The sequence below is a fragment of the Rhipicephalus microplus genome, chromosome 4 (genome assembly GCF_043290135.1).
Source record: "Rhipicephalus microplus isolate Deutch F79 chromosome 4, USDA_Rmic, whole genome shotgun sequence".
Classification (NCBI taxonomy): Eukaryota; Metazoa; Arthropoda; class Arachnida; order Ixodida; family Ixodidae; genus Rhipicephalus; species Rhipicephalus microplus.
Window position 1 is genome coordinate 114,009,270 of NC_134703.1, and position 19,464 is coordinate 114,028,733.

The 19,464-nt window shown below is 50.8% G+C and overlaps 2 non-coding genes across 2 annotated transcripts; both read left to right on the forward strand.

Moving 5' to 3' along the window:
• The first annotated feature begins 9,104 nt into the window (after positions 1 to 9,104).
• On the forward strand, positions 9,105 to 9,246 carry LOC142814795 (U4 spliceosomal RNA). The gene has a single exon (XR_012895100.1). It is a non-coding gene; the product is annotated as a U4 spliceosomal RNA (small nuclear RNA).
• Positions 9,247 to 19,094: 9,848 nt separating this feature from the next.
• On the forward strand, positions 19,095 to 19,241 carry LOC119173041 (U4 spliceosomal RNA). Its single transcript, XR_012895101.1, has one exon. It is a non-coding gene; the product is annotated as a U4 spliceosomal RNA (small nuclear RNA).
• The last annotated feature ends 223 nt before the right edge of the window (positions 19,242 to 19,464 follow it).

Sequence of the window (19,464 nt, forward strand, 5' to 3'; positions counted from 1 at the left end):
AAAGTAAACACGTTAGGATATCGCAAGCGCTCGTGATATCGTTGTGTGTTCCTTCTGTACTTGTCCTCTTTTATTCGCGTTGCGGTTTCGAAGCGATGGAATATCGTACTCGCTCGGCGAGCAGCGTAGTTTCAAACAGTTTTACGTGCTTCATTTTTTTTTAACCGATGGCCGGCTGCATATCACACAATTCACGCGTGTGTGTGCATAAACACTCACGCATCTCATTCGGTGCTCTGCTTTTTGTATCCACTGAATAAAACGAGGCGAAATTGATAAAAACTGACAAAAACGAGAGAAAAAAAATGTGTCGTTCTTTGTTTATCTTGTTTAGTGTGCAGGCTTCACCGTAATGCAGTTACGAAACGGGGGAAACCGAACCTGCGCGCAGCAGCAGTCGCTGTTTCGTGTCAGGACTGAAGCTCTTCGCGGCATGCATGCAGTGTTGCGCCTTTGGGTAGCGTGGTGCGGACTCGGGCCATCCGAGTCCCCGGAGAGGACGAGTAGAGAAGCCGGAGAAGGAGAAAAAAAATGTTTATATACAGTATTTACATGGTAGCGTGGTACAACATGAAAAGAGAATCACACACGAGCGCCTCTGCGCTAGCGTTTTTATACATCGTCCGCCTTCCCAAGATCCCTTGCAAAGAAAATTTATGCGCAGGATACTCCAATGAGATCGTCGTCTTCCTCTCCGTCCCCGAAGAGGGAAAGCCAAACACCGCCTCCCTCTGAACCTAGGAAAGGGGCAAGACATGCCCAGTTCGCTGTTTGGTGAGGGAGACCCCACGCGCCAGCGTGACACCACAGTGAGATGACGTGGAATCCCATGCGCAAAGTCGCTCCCTGATGCAGCCAGGTTGACTCAAGCAAGGCAGAATACCCCGTACAGCTGCTGGGTCGACGCTGCTTCGGAGTGTTGCTCTCGGCGGCTGACAAAAGCTTGGCCAACGACTTTTGTGTCAAGAGGAGCCGGCGACGTGGTTTTTCCAGATTGTCCGCGTCCGTCGCCGTCCAGGTGCAGGGTTGACTCATCAACAGCTGCCAGGTGCCAGCAGGCCGCGAAGACCACGTGGAACTTGGGCGAGGCACAACAGCACCCCCGCCGCCAGATGATACATCGGGAGGTCGAGTTGTTCCATGCAGCTCGGCCGGGTCGATGTCGGCGACGTTCCGGCAAGGCTCTTGCTTTCTCGAAGGGCCTGGTCAAACTGGAATGCTCCAAGAGCTGGCTTCTGCGCCCCGCTTCGGTGAAAAGTGGGTGACAAGCTCCAAGAAACGACCTTTGTCAGCCACACACAATGCGACAAGCACCGCGTGCACGCCACTCTCATCGCCAGGCCTCCGATTTTACAAAGCAAACATCTTATCTTAATAACTTAAGCTCAAGGAAACAATGTGCATACCAATCGGGACAAGTGTCCAGTAACTCTTTCATACGTAACTCCATTTGGAATCGAGATAACATTATAATCAAGCTAAACAAGCAAACTGTAGAGCTCGGGACAACGAGGGAGTCAGTGAAAAATTTCTCTACGCCCTCACTGTAACACATTGAAAAAAAAGTACACATAAACTAGGTAAAGGTAAACAAAAAATCAAACAAACCGTCCGCGTCTTTTGACGAGTCAAAACGCTCGACTTAGGGCGTCTGCATTTGTATGAAGGCCACCTCTCTTGTAGCGCACCTCGAAATTGTGCTGCTGCAGTGCTATGCTCCATCTGAGCAAACGACCATTCTTAGGTGACATTTGGTGTGACCAGGTTAGTGGAGAGTGATCAGTTTCTATAATAAACTTAGAGCCAGCAACATAGCAGCCTAGTTTTCGTACGGCCCAAACAATGCAAGCACATTCTTTTTCCGAAGTGCTATAAGCCTCTTCCCTGCTGCTCAATTTGCGACTCAAATACAAAACCGGCCGCTCCTCTCCACTCTGGTCCGTCTGACATAGCACTGCACCTAAACCGCGTTCGCTTGCATCACACTGAATAGTGAAAGGTTTTGCAAAATCCGGTGCCCTCAAGACGGGTTTCTCACTCAATGCGTGCTTCAGCTTCTGAAAAGCGTCTTCCTTTTTAGAGTCCCATTGAATGTTCACAGGTTCGGTCTTGCGTAAACTATCTGTCAAAGGGCTGGCAATCTCGGAGTAATTCGGGACGTAATGCTGATAGTAACCTGTGAGGCCGAGGAATGCTCTCATCTCGGTCTTAGTGCTGGGACGACGATAACCGACCACCGCGGCTACCTTGAGTTCGGACGGTCGACGACGCCCATTTCCTACAATGTGCCCTAAATAGCTTACTTCAGCACAGCCCAAATGACATTTCTCTCTCTTTACCGTAAGACCTGCATTTTTGACCCGTTCCAAAACCATCCGAAGGTGTTCAACATGGTCTTCCCATTTGTCCGAAAATATCGCCACATCGTCTAGGTAAGGCAGCGCAAATTTCTCGAGCCCGTGGAGAACCTTATCCATCAGGCGGCTGAAACAATACGGCGCGTTCTTGAGCCCAAAGCTCATCATCAAAGGACGAAAAGTGCCCAGGGGTGAGATAAAAGCAGCGTATCGACTCGCGCGCTCTGTCAAAGGGACCTGCCAATACCCCCTAACAAGGTCTAACGTAGAAATGTATTTCGCCTTAGACACTGTCTCTACCCTCTCTTCAATGTTAGGAATAGGGTAAGTCTGGTCGACTGTTACAGAGTTCAGGCGGCGATAGTCCACGCATGGCCTTGGATCACGGCCCGGAATCTCAACCAAAATCAAAGGCGAGGTGAAATCACTGTCTGCTTCGATGATAACACCTAGGTCGATCATGCGGCGAATTTCGGCCTCTAGTATCTCTCTCTGTCTAGGTGACACCCGATACGGCTTACAGCTGATCGGCTTGTTAACCGTCAGCTCAATGTCGTGCTTAATCACATCCGTTTTGCCTGGCTTCTCGGAGAAAACGGTAGCGAATTCCTGTACTAAAAGCTCTAAATCTTCCTCTTGAGCCTTACTTAGGGTGTTCCCTGTGTCTACCCTATCGGACAATGTGCTGCTGACCGTGCCATCGGAAAGACAAAGGATTTCCGCGCCCTCATCCTCAGGAACATTGAGTGCAAGGTTTACTACTGCTTTTCGTCGCATGTAGGGTTTCATTAGGTTACTGTGATACACTTTGGGGCATTTCCGGCCCCACTTTACCTCGTAGTTGGTGTCTGAAAGCACTGACAACACTGTCGCTGGTCCCTCCCATTGTACGTCCAGCTTGTTTTTTCTTGAAGGGCACAACAGCATCACCTCATCGCCCACTCTAAAGACTCGCTTTCGAGCTGACTTATCGTAACGGGCCTTGGAAAGCGCCTGTGCTGCGCGCATGTTGCTCTCCACCACTTCGCGTGTAGTCCCCAGTCGCCCCAATAAATCCAGTACATAGGAAACTACATTAGGGTCCTCCCCATATCCAGTCCATGACTCTCGTATTAAGTGCAGCGGACCTCTCAAGTTCCTGCCGTAGACAAGTTCAGCCGGACTAAAACCCGTACTCTCGTGTGGGGCCGACCTCAGAGAAAACATCGCAGCTGGTATACACCCCTCCCAGTCACTTTTATGCTCAAAGCACAAAGCTCGCAAAACGCGTTTCATGACCGAGTGCATGCGTTCCACAGGGTTCGACTGTGGATGGTGAATAGAGCTATGCGCGATTTTTATCCCGCAGCGTTCTAGGAATGTAGTCGTAAGGCAGCTTGTGAACACACTTCCGTTGTCACACTGTATCTCCGAGGGAAAACCCACCCGAGAAAAAATAGACAACAATGCGTCCACCACGCATACTGAACTCAACTCTTTCAGTGCGATTGCCTCCGGGAACTTGGTGGCAACGCACAGCGCGGTCAGGACGTACCGATATCCTGATTTAGATGGAGGCAGAGGCCCCACGATGTCAATCACGAGCCGACGGAAGGGTTCTGTGACTATTGGCACTAGTTTCATTGGTGCCTTCCATTTGTCTGTTGATTTTCCTATCCGCTGACAAGTGTCGCATCCACGGACAAACATCTCTACATCCTTCCAGCACCCGGGCCAGTAGAACTCCTGAGCCAGCTTAGCTTTCGTTTTCTTTATACCTAAGTGGCCCGCCCAGGCGTTGCTGTGGGCCAGGTCGAGAATGTTCCGCCGGTATTTTAGTGGAACTACCACTTGGTTGTAGACCCGCCCTTTAGCGTTCTCATACCTGCGATGCAACACCTCGTTTTGGGTGTAGAACGAAACGTTCTTCCTAGAGTTACCTTCCTTATGTATGGCATCTAGCAGCATAGAGAGTGCGAGATCCGCCTTTTGATCGACCACTAGCGTTGCACGGTCAGTTCTGGCTAGCTGACACCAACTGGTGGACGCGGGTGTTAACACCGAGCCTGTCACCAAGTCCTCGTTTTCGGGCGTTAGAGATATTTCCTCGCTGTTGTCGACCATAGCCCCAGTTTCCGTCTCGACAACTCGCATGGCAGACTCATTTTCCGTCGCAACTACCTCAGGTTTTCCTACACTGCCCTCGGACGTCTGTTCCCCAGAGGGTGAGCTGCTCAGCTGTTGCGTCAGCTCGCGCGCCTTCGAACGGGTAAGGGCCATGCAAGCTATTTCGGTGGCAAATGATTCTCCACGTGTTTTTAACATTTCCTCAGACTTATTTGAAAATAGGTAAGGGAAGTGCTCCGGGAGGTTGGCTGAAATTGCTGCTTCCGTACACAATTGGCCGAAAGGGCCCTCGATTACAACCCTCGCTATCGGTAGGCAGACGCTTTGCTTTTCTGCCACTTGCCGAATCCAGGCACACTCTCCTATATAGTCTTCGGAAGATACGCAACTTGGATGCGCTACATCCATTGTGGCCGCCGAGTCCCTCAATACCCTACACATTCGGCCGTTCACTGAGAGTGTCCTCATGTAAGGCTTCAACAGCTTTAAGCTATCCTCTGACTCCTGAATTGTGGCAAATGCCATGTGCCTCTTACAGCTCCTGGCCATGTGGCCCTTTTCTCCGCAGCTGTAGCAAACAACTGGCTTCCGCGCTTCTAACGCATGCGCTATGTCACCAGGCGCCTTTGAACCTGATGAAGGTGCCGCCTTAGTCCCCTCACTGTCCTTTCCCTGCTGATTGTCTAATAACTTGGAATTTTCGGGTTTCCAGTTATTTCTTGCAAACCTCTTGCGTCCCTGGTTTCCCGACCAGCTTTCTACCTTTTCATTTTTTTCCGAAGTTCGTGGTGTATTGCGGAGACTACGGCGTGAGCAGTAATCTTCGGCGAGTTCTGCTGCCCTGTTCATGTCTACGTCTTTCATCCTATCCTGCACCCAAAGCCTTACCTCCTCGGGAATTCCCCGGTAAAACTGCTCAAGTACCATCAACTCAATGACCTTGTCATGGTTGCCATAGACTTGCGCGCTTTTGAGCCACTCTTCAAAGTTGGCTCTAATTTGGTAGGCATAGTCTGAATGAGATTCGTTGCCCCTCTTAGAGTGCCTGAACCGCAGGCGGAAAGCCTCTGTCGATAGGCGACATTTTCGTAGCAATGCAGCCTTTACCCTGTCATACACCTCGGAGTCCTCTTTATTCATTCTTGCGATAACATCGGACACTTCGCCTGGTAGTACGCATATCAGTTTTTGTGGCCAAGTCTCCCTACTAAACCCTGCATTTTCGCATGCTCGCTCAAAATGCACGAGGTATAATGCAATGTCGTCACCCGCCTTGAAGGTGTGGATTAGATCCTTTATCTTTGATTCTCCACCCCCTGAATTTTGATTTCCCACGGACATACGAAGCTCCAGTTCTTTCAGACGGATTTCATGTTCTTTATCCTCGCGATCCCTCCTTATTTCCTCCTCTCTTTGTTCACGGGCTAAGCGCTCACGCTCCTCTTTCTTTGCCAAAATGGTTTCTCTGGCCTCAATGGCCTCTTCTAAACTCACTTCCTCTTTTCCCAAGTGCTCCAAAATTTGTTGTTTTCTTTTAACCGAGCCGACCGAAATATTCAGCTCCTGACAAATTTCGAGGAGTTCTTGGACCTTAAACTTCTCCATCTTAGATATGCACACCGTTTCTCTTCTAAGGTAATTTTGCCCACGAGCCACCCAATTCTTGGTCTGCGAATCAAAATTTACCAAAATCACCCTACCACGTTACCGACCATCTGCGCTAACGAGTCTGGCGAAAAGAAGAGCAAACACGCGGCACTCACCACTTCGATGCAGCCGACGCAGGCGAATCCCATAAGCTGCCAGCCACTGTTGCGCCTTTGGGTAGCGTGGTGCGGACTCGGGCCATCCGAGTCCCCGGAGAGGACGAGTAGAGAAGCCGGAGAAGGAGAAAAAAAATGTTTATATACAGTATTTACATGGTAGCGTGGTACAACATGAAAAGAGAATCACACACGAGCGCCTCTGCGCTAGCGTTTTTATACATCGTCCGCCTTCCCAAGATCCCTTGCAAAGAAAATTTATGCGCAGGATACTCCAATGAGATCGTCGTCTTCCTCTCCGTCCCCGAAGAGGGAAAGCCAAACACCGCCTCCCTCTGAACCTAGGAAAGGGGCAAGACATGCCCAGTTCGCTGTTTGGTGAGGGAGACCCCACGCGCCAGCGTGACACCACAGTGAGATGACGTGGAATCCCATGCGCAAAGTCGCTCCCTGATGCAGCCAGGTTGACTCAAGCAAGGCAGAATACCCCGTACAGCTGCTGGGTCGACGCTGCTTCGGAGTGTTGCTCTCGGCGGCTGACAAAAGCTTGGCCAACGACTTTTGTGTCAAGAGGAGCCGGCGACGTGGTTTTTCCAGATTGTCCGCGTCCGTCGCCGTCCAGGTGCAGGGTTGACTCATCAACAGCTGCCAGGTGCCAGCAGGCCGCGAAGACCACGTGGAACTTGGGCGAGGCACAACAGCAGGCAGACGCGCGCGCGTAATCGTTCGCCGCCCAGGCGGCCGATGCACCCGCTCGCATTGCGCACCGCGCAGCAGAATTTGACACGCCGCTGTATTCTGGCCCCGTGTATGTAATAACGTCGACGTTATATTTTGTTTTATTCTTCCTTCCCCCACGCGCTCGTTTATTGAAAGGCTTCCGCGTTGGGAAAGCAGAGAAAGAAAGAGCACCGGAGGCACTTTTTTCCGTGATTGATGGCTGGAGGCGGTTTGTGTTTTGCTGGAAGCGGCGGCTGCATACGGAGCCCGTACCGTTCCGTAAACGCCCGCCAGCGCCGTCCGTGAGGCACTGAACCTCTCTGCAGGGCCTACGAAGAGGCGATATACCGTATAGTATACTTCAGCTCCGAACGAGCGCTTCGGGAAAACTCAGATCCGAATAGGTGATTTTGTTTTCATTTGCTAGCGTAAACTTATTTCACGAGATAGAAAGAGAAAAGAGGTGTGTGTGTGTGTGTTTTCCTCGAACATACCTCTCGGGAGAACAGCAACTTCGTAAGGCGAGACGGCAGGAAACGAGTGACATGATTAGGTAATTGGCACCTGCCCTGGTAGTGCCCCAGCCTGACCACGCCCCAGTATATCTTATCTTGCCCTGGTGTTTGAAATGTTGAGGATGAAAACATGGAACATTTACTGAGCAATAGTAAACCATACATCTACAGGGATGTGATATTCAGTATCATATAGAACAACTGAACACATAAACTGAATCACATATGTTGGCCACTGATGGGGTAGATAAGACATAATTGATGCGTTTACAAGGCTGACACAGCGGAGACACCTAGCAAGAGTTGGGGATTCCGAGTGCGCGTGGTTTAAGACTGAAATGATCCTCGTGGAAACCATGGCTGCTATATAAAAAAATAGTGTGTTACAACCACCACTCAATGGATGTGCATCTTTACTAAGATGGAAGTTCTGGGTTAACTGGGAAGGGGCCGGTATCGCCACCGAGGCCAAAGCAAGGATCTCACAGATGCTTTGCATAAATAAATACGTGCACAGCTGCACCGTGGCCTTGTGGATAATATAACGGTCGCTTCGGACTTGTTTCACTCTTCAACATATGTAACTGCGCATAAAACTTGAAAAAGACGGCCCGGACAGGGAGTAAAGAGCGCTGACTTCCAACTGTTTTATTCCGCTCACGAAACCAGGCATGAACACATGCGCAAAGCCAGCGGGTAAAGAAAAGAAATGACAAAAGTAAAATCAATCGGCAAGTAAAGTAAAGTCAGATTTTCTTTACCCGCTGGCTCTGCGCATGTATTTATGCCTGGTTTCGTGAGCGGAATAAAACAGTTGGAAGTCAGCGCTTTAGCCTCTGTACGTTCCGTCTGTTCTAGTTGTATGCATTGTTGCATGTGTTGATAATGAACCAACTAGCCCAACAAGCAACCACTCATGCTTAACACTTACAGCTCTGCGTTGCACGAATTCCAAAAAGCCGACAATTTACAGTCCCAGTCAACGGTGCATGGGCGGTTTAGCCATGCGCAGACGAAAGCTTATGTTCTCACGGAACACTCGTCTACGTTACACGAGTCAGAGACGTTAGCGCCTCACCCGGGGTTGGGCGACCTCCGGGATAAGCCCACGATAGGCCAAATGGTGATGTCATTATTGATGTCAATATGGCGTCATGTGACATTTCGCTCTTATCATTATTTCACTTGCCTGTGAGTGAAGTCATGTCACCTTTGGTAACGCTCGTGTTCACGCCGCTGTTGGGCGCCGCCACCGGTCGCCGGATTTATGCAGAATAAACCCTGAGACTGATAAATATTTCGTTTTGATAAAAAAAAACGCCCACATACTGTTGAGCATGAAATATGGTCAGTTCGTCGAAAAACAAGTTTTAGAATATGCAGAAGAAGAAGCCTCATCGTAAATCCAAACTCATGACTTGCAGATCAGAGGCAAAATAGACGCATTTATTGCTAAATATTGATTCACTTACAGAGTTTTAGATAAGAAGTCACAACGTGAAAAGTACACAAAACTTATTTCATAAAAATAATTCTTCCAAGGGCCATAATTATCATGATATATCTCTTTCAAAGTCGATCTCGGCGGGTGCTTGTATTGAGGGCAGAAAATATGGTTTCATGTTAGCAAGCCGTGTGTAGTCAGCTTTGCGCAGCGGCGGTGTCGTACCCAATGAAGTTTTAACTGAGGGGCGACTATTGCTAGTTGAAAACTTTTCCCAATACCCCGCCTGGACGACGTGTAACACCGTCGGCCAAGGCAATTTTTGGGAGGCCCCCCGGGGCCTTATTATGAAATACAAAGACAGAAGAATTTTGGCGGTAACACAATAAGGCGAGAACCTGCTGCAACGTTCACAATAGATTAAACTGTGTAAACAGAGGAGCATACTTCTTGGTAAGATACATCAGGATGCACAGTACGAGAGACGCGCAATGAATGGCTTTGGTGTTTTCAGTGTATTGAATTGCACAAACGACGTGCCCCTGTACCACTCGGAAGCCGTTATTATCCGCTCGTTCCTCGCGAACGCTAGCGCTCGCGTGGGTGCTAGTTTCGTCTTGGCAATCAGAATCATGTACACAAACAGAATACTAGAGTGCTTTAGTTTAGCGCACGCAACGGGTGAGAGAGAGCAAGACTGCGCATGCGCTGAACCTAACAGAGATGCGTGCGTTTGCGCACGCAAGAGATGTGCACGCTAGATTTCGGCGCTTACGTTTCGACCGCTACGGCTGTAGTGTGCCTGTAGTGTGTGGCTTCTGTTATGCCAGCGAGTCCTCGTCAAACGTCCGTGCCTCGGAAAAAGGCAATCTGGGTCAAGGCCAGCCCGCAGTCTGCCTGGCGCGATCACCTCGACGGCGTGAACACGCGCGGCGCCCCTCTGGCCCAGGTGCAGTGAGTCAGCGGCGCACGTGACAGCGAGCCGGCGGCCGCGTGTCGGGTGGTCTGACGCATGGCGCGGCGACCCCCATTGGCGGAATCTGCCCGGACGACCAGCGGCGCTTCTGATTGGACATTTTGGTTGGACCCGGTGTAAATAAAAGAAGCCCTGCGGCGCGTCGCGATCGGCGGTCCTATGTGAGAGGCGTCCCCGTGTCGGAGTGCCGACATGTGTGTGAGTCAGCGGTCTTAGGCGAAAGACTGACCTATGTGTTAGAGAGAAGAGCTCGGCTCTTCGAGTCTCTGTCGGCCCCAGTGCCGAAATTGTAACGCCTCTGTAAATATGCTGTACATAAACCTTGTTTAACTCACCGTCGTCTCGTCCGCTCGTCTTATCAGCTCTGCGCAGAAGCAGTCGCGAGCTGATAAACATACGCTACCAAACGGCTGGTGACCTTCCCGGCGGAGTTGAAAGCAGTGGCGCCTCCGGGGCCGTGTTGGCGTCGCCGTCTTTCGCAACAGTGGTGGCTTCGGCGGGATCGGTCCGTCGTTCGCAACAGTGGTTGGCAGCTGCGGGATCGGCCGGCGTCAGCGACATCGATGCGGTGAGTGCCTGATGTTTTCCCCTCAGTTCACCAGACTACTCTAGCTCAGGTTGTAGTAGTTTAGAGAAGGGCTGTGTGAAGCATTGAAGTGAGCTTTGATAGTTTCAAGCCAAGTCGAAGCGCTTTGAAACCAAAGTTAATGCGGAGGGGGTAAACACGGGAGTGTGAAAAATTGCTTGCGCGTCTTGCTAGTAGGCTTATAGTGGGTACGGCAAGTAGATTCTTAACAGGGGCAAACAGCAAGAGGCTAGTGTGAACGATGGAGAACCTTAAAGTGAAGGAACTCATCGAAATTTGTGAGGAACTCGGCATTACTTTGGGCCGTGCGAAACGAAAGCAAGCGATCCTTGAGATCATGAAGGATGAGGGAGTGTCGGCTGAGGAAGTCGATGAGGCCTGGGTGGCAATCAAAGCACGCCGTGAGGAGGCTGAAAGGCGAGAAGTAGAAGCTCGCGAACGTGAGGAGGCTGAAAGGCGCGAAGCTCGCGAACGTGAAGAAAGGCGCGAAGCTCGCGAACGTGAAGAGGCTGAAAGGCGAGAAGCTCGCGAACGTGAAGAAGCTGAAAGGCGCGAACGTCGCGAGCGCGAGGAGGCCGAGAGACAGGAGCGCCTTGAGATGAAACGACTAGAATTGGCAATCCTACAGTGTTCGCAGGCGCCTAGCGCAGCTTCTCCGACGATTCAGGTCAGCAGTATTAGAATTCGGGATCAACTGCCACCGTTCGTTGTAGGCGAGGACATGGCGAAGTATCTCGTCAAGTTTGAACACGTCTGTGAGCGAAATGCTTTGGAGCGGTCTCTTTGGGCGCGGAACCTGCTAGCTCTTCTTCCCGGCGAAGTGTCCGACGCGATAACTTGCTTGTCGAGGGAAGCGTTTGAGAGCTATGACGAGGTTAAGGAAGTGCTCTTGAGACGTTATAAGTTGTCACCCGAGGCTTTCAGGCAAAGGTTCCGATATGCTGAAAAGGGGAATGAGTCACACGTTGACTTCGCGTTTCGTCTTAAAGCCGATTTGATTGAATGGCTTAAGGGCGAAGGTGTTTATGACGACCGCGATAAAGTGGTGGAATGCGTTGCATTGGAGCAATTCTACCGCGGCATCGAGGAGGATGTCAAACTTTGGCTGCAGGACAGACTTGGGGACGTACAGTTAAACAAGGCAGCTGAGTTAGCTGAGGAGTATTATACTCGCCGAAAGTTGCATAGCAGGGCAGCGCGCGTTGAAAAGGATGAAAGGAAAGAGGGCTTTTCAAGGAAACCTGATCAACGGAAACCCGCTCCGCACCGTAATTTCAAGAAGGACCCGTCTCTTACGAAGGACAGTGTAGGGGAAGGGCAAACAGAAGCGGAGAAATCGAGTGAGGTTTCTACCACACAGGCATTAGAACCGGAAAACAAACGGAAGCCGCTAATCTGCTACAACTGTAAAAAGGAAGGGCACATCGCGAGAAACTGTCAGGAAAAGTTTGCCTTCGCAACGATCCGAGAATCAGAAAAAAACATGCGGTTGTTGGAGCCGTATCTCCAAGAAATTAGGGTCAATGAGAAAACGTGCCGAGCACTTAGAGACTCAGCGGCAACCATGGACGTTGTCCATCCTTCATTGGTGTCTCCGGATGACTTCACAGGAGAATGCGCGTGGATCAGGCAAGTCGCCGAGGAGCAGAGTGTTCGCTTACCAATCGCCACCGTTGTCATTGAAGGCCCGTTCGGTAAGCTTTGCACCGAAGCGGCTGTGTCTGCCGCGCTGAATGGTCGTTTTTCTTATCTTTTCTCCAACAACTCGGAGCAGCTTCTCAAAGAGCAGGGCAAATCGTTCTTCCCCAACTTAGCGTGCATGGCTCCCACGCGATCGCAAGCGCGAAAGCTTTCGCGGAAGCTTGACTTGGTTCCATGCGGTGAACTCTCAAGTGACCTTGTCGGCGGGTCGACGGAACCCCAGAAAGGAAATTTTCCGCATGAGTCATGTGAGCAGTCACGCGAGCGGCCCATCGCGGGAGCGGCCGGCGCGGTATGCGCTGGGGGAGACGACGTGGCGCCATTGAGTCAGAGCGAGAGGGTTGCAACGCTCTCGCCTGTAGCGGAAAGTTGGAGCGAGCTGCCGAGAGTTGATCGAGAGACGCTCATTCGAGGGCAGAGTGAGGATCTCTCGATTGAAGCGCTAGTGGAAAGCCAAATTGAAGCGCTCGTGGAAAGCCAGAAAAACGCGGCAAAAGTGCTGTCGAAGGAGCACTACGAGAAATCGGGGAAGAAGCGCGCTTTTGAAGTTGATAATCAGGTAATGCGGCTGCAGCCACCAAAAAGGAACAAGCTTGAGGTTGATTGGGAAGGGCCCACCAAAGTATTATCGAAGCCTTGCGATACAACTTATGAGGTGCAAGTAGGAAGGCGGCAGAACAAAATTTACAACTTGATAAAACCCAATGTTCAACATCAAGCGGTCGTAAATCAGCTGTTGAAGGCTTCAGAGGAAGAGGAAGCAGAAAATTTGAGTTCTAGTGAGGTGATCGAAGGGGGATCGAAAGTAATCCGGGAGCAGATAAACCTAGAGCCTATCTTAAGTGAAGGAGGACCTGAGAAAGAGGACCTGAGAAAGATTGTTTCCGAGTTTGGGTATGTGTTGTCGGACCGTCCCGGAGACACGACGGTGATCGAACACGATATCGAGCTAAGCGGTGAGGAGTCAATCAGTAGCAAGCCGTATCGTTGTTCCCCTGTGCAACGTCGAAAGTGTGAGCCGCTCTTGGTGCCGCATAGGTATCGTCGCCTAAAAGTGGCCGGTTACTGAAGTGGAGCATGTTGCTCCACAGCGCAACTTTGACGTTCGCTATCAAAAAAAAAATAAAGGAAAGGTAAACGCTAAGGCAGGTGCATTGAGCAGTGAGTTCCAGCTAGTAACTTCTCAACCTTTCGGTTTCTCGCTGGCGATTCGGGGCAAAATTTTTACCTCATCACGACCTGGGCTGAGCGCTCTCGTTCAGAGTGATCTCAAGGGGCCAACTTTGTGGTATTCTAATTCGTTACGTTGTTGTACGTGGGAAAAAAAAATTGAGTTGTCATTTTAAGAGTCTTTTGTCCCACATGTGCCTCTTGATGTAGAGGGAACAAAATTCCGATAAACACGTAGATAGGTATATGTTGTATTATACTTTGTCTGGTGTTCTGTCGGGGGACCGAAGGCACTTGCGTGTGTCGTGTGTTGTCTGTTGTCGAACCGTTCTTAGCAAGTTGCAGAACCATCGACAAGTGCTGAAACCGAAGATGGTCAGAAGAGACGAGTGAAGCTGGTCGACAAGTTGTGGCGACAAGCCAGTGGAGCTGGGATCCGTCGTCAAAATTGGGATGTGTTCCCGGAACAGTCTGGAGCTGTATTCTCCCCATGGCCCTGGAGGCGAACCTGGAGGGACCTGGCGAACGAGCGCACCTGACATCCGAGCCCCGTGGAAGCAGCTCGTCTTTCCGGTGCATTGTCTGGCGGCGGGGGTGCTGTTATGCCAGCGAGTCCTCGTCAAACGTCCGTGCCTCGGAAAAAGGCAATCTGGGTCAAGGCCAGCCCGCAGTCTGCCTGGCGCGATCACCTCGACGGCGTGAACACGCGCGGCGCCCCTCTGGCCCAGGTGCAGTGAGTCAGCGGCGCACGTGACAGCGAGCCGGCGGCCGCGTGTCGGGTGGTCTGACGCATGGCGCGGCGACCCCCATTGGCGGAATCTGCCCGGACGACCAGCGGCGCTTCTGATTGGACATTTTGGTTGGACCCGGTGTAAATAAAAGAAGCCCTGCGGCGCGTCGCGATCGGCGGTCCTATGTGAGAGGCGTCCCCGTGTCGGAGTGCCGACATGTGTGTGAGTCAGCGGTCTTAGGCGAAAGACTGACCTATGTGTTAGAGAGAAGAGCTCGGCTCTTCGAGTCTCTGTCGCCCCCAGTGCCGAAATTGTAACGCCTCTGTAAATATGCTGTACATAAACCTTGTTTAACTCACCGTCGTCTCGTCCGCTCGTCTTATCAGCTCTGCGCAGAAGCAGTCGCGAGCTGATAAACATACGCTACCAAACGGCTGGTGACCTTCCCGGCGGAGTTGAAAGCAGTGGCGCCTCCGGGGCCGTGTTGGCGTCGCCGTCTTTCGCAACAGTGGTGGCTTCGGCGGGATCGGTCCGTCGTTCGCAACACTTCACAAAGGTAACATTGTACCGTCATCGGCCATTGAATCCAACAGGAAGTGATCCTGTTGACGTCCCTGCGTGTTCCACGTCAGGGACGTCCTCCTCATCTAGCCATGGCGCCATCGACGTCGTGGATGCCTTCGAAGGCGCAGGCCTTCGACGTTGCCGTCCCTGCGGGGACTAGTCCGGAGACCGTCGTCGACGCGACGGCCTCAATAGTTGGCCTCTCAGAGGTACACTGCGTTCAGCACATGGGAGGCATGAACTTCCAAGTAACTGTCAAGAGCATGGCTTCCATGACTCTCATCGTCAACGCTGGCTACCTGACCATCGGTGGCGAGCGTATCCCTGTCGTTCCCGTCGGCCCGCAGGTAACTAACGTCGCCTGCCTGTTTTTACCAGCCTTCGTCTCCAACGAGGTACTCGTCCAGGCTTTGTCCCCATACGGCAAGGTATTGACTGTGACCGCTGGCGTCATGAGCACAAGACGCGGAGTTCTCACAGGCACACGCTATGTCCGGATGGAAATGAGTCCCACAAATCGCGTCCCCAACTACCTTCGCGTTTCTGGTCATCGAGTCACCTTCGACTACCGCGGTCTGCAACGTGTTTGTCGTCGGTGTGGCTCTAGTGGTCATTATCGAGCACAGTGCACAGAACCATTCTGTGGTCGCTGTGGTGTGCATGGACACGAAAGCGAAGGTTGCGACCGCCCCTGCCGACGTTGTGGAGATAACCACCCTACCACCGTCTGCCCTGTGCGTCGTTCATATTCTGATGCTACTGCGGGGACCTTTCCTGCCCTACCGTCCGTGTCACCAACGGCAACAGATGAACGAGACCCCGAAGCTGTATTAGAAGAACGCCAGAATCCGATTCTGAGAGCTCCATTAAAAGATGAGGAAGTGTGCAGCTTGGCCAACCCGAGCGCGCCACGTCTGCAAATCTCAGCAATAGAAACAGCCACCGCGATCGACCTCACGTCTGTCCCAGACAAACATGTCGTGCCATGTTCGACGTCGGCGCAAGCCGAGAAAGAAGCGCTGGTAGGCACCGAGGCACCGGAATCATCGTTAAACCTAGCAGCTGAGTGCCCAGAAGAAGCTGACGTTGCGAGATCTACGGGCGCTGGTGTCTCGCCTGGAAAAGAATTAAAACCGAATGATTGGTCGCTCTGATTGGAACGCGCGAGAGCTGCGTCGCCTAGTGCAACATTTCTCTTTGATAGATACGTACAGACTAGTGCATGGACCACAGTATGCCTGGACATGGCGGCGTAGCACGTCGTCTAGTCGTTTGGATCGTTTCTATGTGCCGAGCGCGGTAGCTTCTTACGTATCGCACTCTGATGTAGTAACATTACCATCATCGCCTGTTTATATATCAGACCACTGACCAGTGACGCTCGAGGCTCACTTTCCCTTTTCATCATCAGTGAAACCTTGGCGTCTTGACATCCGCATTCTGCACGACGCGCCTACACGCTCCAGTTTATCTAGAAGCTTGCGGGCCTCTCTCTTGGGATGCGGTCCAGAGGTGTGGGGCGCGCTCAAGACACAGTGGCGTTTACACTGCTCAGTAGCAGGGCGGGCCCTCAGACGCCGTACGTCCGAAGAACTAGCGGACACTGCCACAAAGCTGCGTATTGCTCTTCGGGTTGATCGACTAACTCCCTTGATGCGCGCATGGCAGCGAGAGTTAAGGGGTCGTTTTCAACGACTCATTGCAGCTTCGTCATTGACGGCGGCTGCTTGGCGTTGCAGACGTAATCCATGTGCTCACCCTGAGGTTCTACGCTTTGCGAAAAGCTCGCTTCTCAACCCGTCGAGTCGACTAGGAACTCCGGCGGCCAGATTCTTACACACTGCGTTGCCGCCGACATGTGATCAATCAATTTTCCTAGCTTACTTTGCCAACATGGCTCGTACGACAATGTCATCACATCGCGGTACCACCGAGACAGCCACAATGTTAAGTAGGCTATCTCGAATTTCATCTGAAGTCGCTGAACAACTGTGTACAAGTCCGTCAGCTGACGAAGTGAAAGAGGCACTGTCTTCCATGAAGCGTGGCTCGGCCCCCGGGCCCGATGGGTTGCCTGTTGAGTTTTATTTAACGTTTTGGGACGACATTGGTGCTCTTTTCACCTCTGTTATTTGCCGCTGTTTCGAGAACTTTGATTTTCCTGATAGCTTTCGCGATGGTCGAATTGTTTTAATACCCAAACATGACCCATCGTCAGTTCGCCCAGAGGAGTGGCGACCAATAACGCTCCTCAACGTTGATTATAAAACTTTCGCGGCAATTATCACTCGGCGTTTGAGAAGCTTGATGCCCTCCTTAATAGGTCATCATCAGGCGTGCTCTATTCCTGGAAGAGAAATCCACAGTCTTTCCTTTGTTACGCGCGATATAGTTGCGTACACGTTAACAAGATCAGCTCAGGGACTCTTAGTTTCACTTGACCAAGAAAAGGCATTCGATCGCCTCGAACATAGCTTTATATTTAGCGTAATGGAAGCATTTGGCTTCTCACAAAACTTCGTTGAGCTTCTCAGAAACACATACCGAAATATACGCAGCACGTTGTTTCTTGATGGTTTAGAGAGTGCGGCATTTCCGGTTACACGTGGTGTTCGCCAGGGGTGTCCTTTATCCCCTGCACTTTTTGTACTCAGCCTCGAACCATTCCTTCAATCGCTAATCGCTGACCCTTACGTTAGAGGCCTTCCTCTTCCAGGTAGTGGTACCGTGACAGTGACAGCATTTGCTGGTGACATCACGTTGTATTTGAAGAATGAGGACAGTTTATCCCGTAGCCTACGACTTTTTACGACGTATGGCATGATTTCAGGTGCCGCTTTAAATTTTTCCAAATGTCGATATTTATTCATTGGTTCCCCAGACGCATGCCTAAGTTCCTTTTTCGGTCTTCAGAAAAGTGACTCTATTCGTATTCTGGGGCTTGATTATACTTCCTACGGCATATCAGGCTCCTTGTGGAATTCAGTAGTCGAAGATGTAAAACGACACGTCCGGGAAGCACAAGAGTATGATTTACCGATGCTCGAAAGAAGGTATTTAGCACAGACGGTGTTTTGCGGCCGTGCATGGTACATATCTCACGTCTTACAGCCCCCATTACGAATCACCAGGTCGTTGCAATCCCTCATTGGCTCCTTTTTCTGGTCGGGTAGAACAGAGCTGGTTTGCCGAGCAGCTCTTGGGCAACCGAGAAACTGCGGTGGATTCGCATTCCCATCCGTCTCTGTTCGCTGCCGGCTGCTTGCCCTACGATTCTTACTTCGGCTGTTGCATGGTGATCAGTGCCCCGCGCGTGATCTTGCCTGTTATTTCTTGGGCACCAAACTACGCTATTTACTACCTGATGCACGGCTTAATTCTGCACCGCAAACACTTAACGTGCCTGCATTTTACTCAACGGCAGTAGCATTTTATCGACACGCGCAGCAGGTTTGTCCCGATGTGGACATTCTTGAAAGCCGCATCGTAGATACAACGGCGGCTCTTCTGCTTCCTCTGGTTCCTCCAGCCCGTCTAGCACGATCGAGACATGTCTCGTGGAGCGCGATAACGGCATCGTTTTTGCCTGGTCACCTCCGTGACTTTATGTGGCGTCTTGGATGGGGAGTACTCCCAACACGGGACAGATTGGAGAGGTGGCGCATGGTCCCATCTTCCACTTGTCCTAACTGCCCGTTACAGGAGTCTAACCAGCATATGCTGAAGCAATGTGTCATCGCAAAGGTGTTTTGGAGGTCAGTTAACGCTAGTTTTCGTGGCCTAGGTGTTAATCGCTTTGTAACATCTGGTCGCTGCTCGCGTAGTCGCTTTGCACGCCTTCTAATAGCTGCGGGAGCCTTTTGTTTATGGCGTAATAGGTGCGAAGCTGTTGCGGCAGGTCATCGTCGTCGTGCTCTTTTTCCGATTCTGGAACGCCTCTACTGTGGACTCTTATCGTTTCTGTCGGAGGAATTGTTCTTCCTTGGGGAGGAAGAATTTCTGCGACAATGGTCGTGCCGCTTTCTGTCCGTAGTTGACAGACGCGTTCGATTAGTATTCCACTTGGCCTGGTTCCTATAGCCAGGTCACCTGTTAATGTCTGATTGGTGCATGTAATCAGTATGTGTTTACTATTTTATGTGTTTGTGTATGTCCCATATTGGTGTGAGCTCTTGTATATATGCACTTCATTCTAACGCTGTAAGTAATGTAACTTTTATGAATATTGATACCTGTTGTACATATTTTCTAACATCTTCACCAAGTCTTGTAAATTCTGCACATATATCATCATGTACATTGTCCATATTGTGATTAGTGCATTTATGTAATGTATGTATAGTTATTAGTACTATGAACGATGGACATCCTATGGACTTGGACACTTGTTTAAATGTGTAATGTATGTTGTGCTTTGTCTTTTGTTTGTTATTGTGCCTGTTATACAGACGCTTGTCCCTTAGCTTTGTTGCGTCCCAGGAGAGAATAAACTTTTTCTAAACATTAACTGAGGGGCGACTATTGCTAGTTGAAAACTTTTCCCAATACCCCGCCTGGACGACGTGTAACACCGTCGGCCAAGGCAATTTTTGGGAGGCCCCCCGGGGCCTTATTATGAAATACAAAGACAGAAGAATTTTGGCGGTAACACAATAAGGCGAGAACCTGCTGCAACGTTCACAATAGATTAAACTGTGTAAACAGAGGAGCATACTTCTTGGTAAGATACATCAGGATGCACAGTACGAGAGACGCGCAATGAATGGCTTTGGTGTTTTCAGTGTATTGAATTGCACAAACGACGTGCCCCTGTACCACTCGGAAGCCGTTA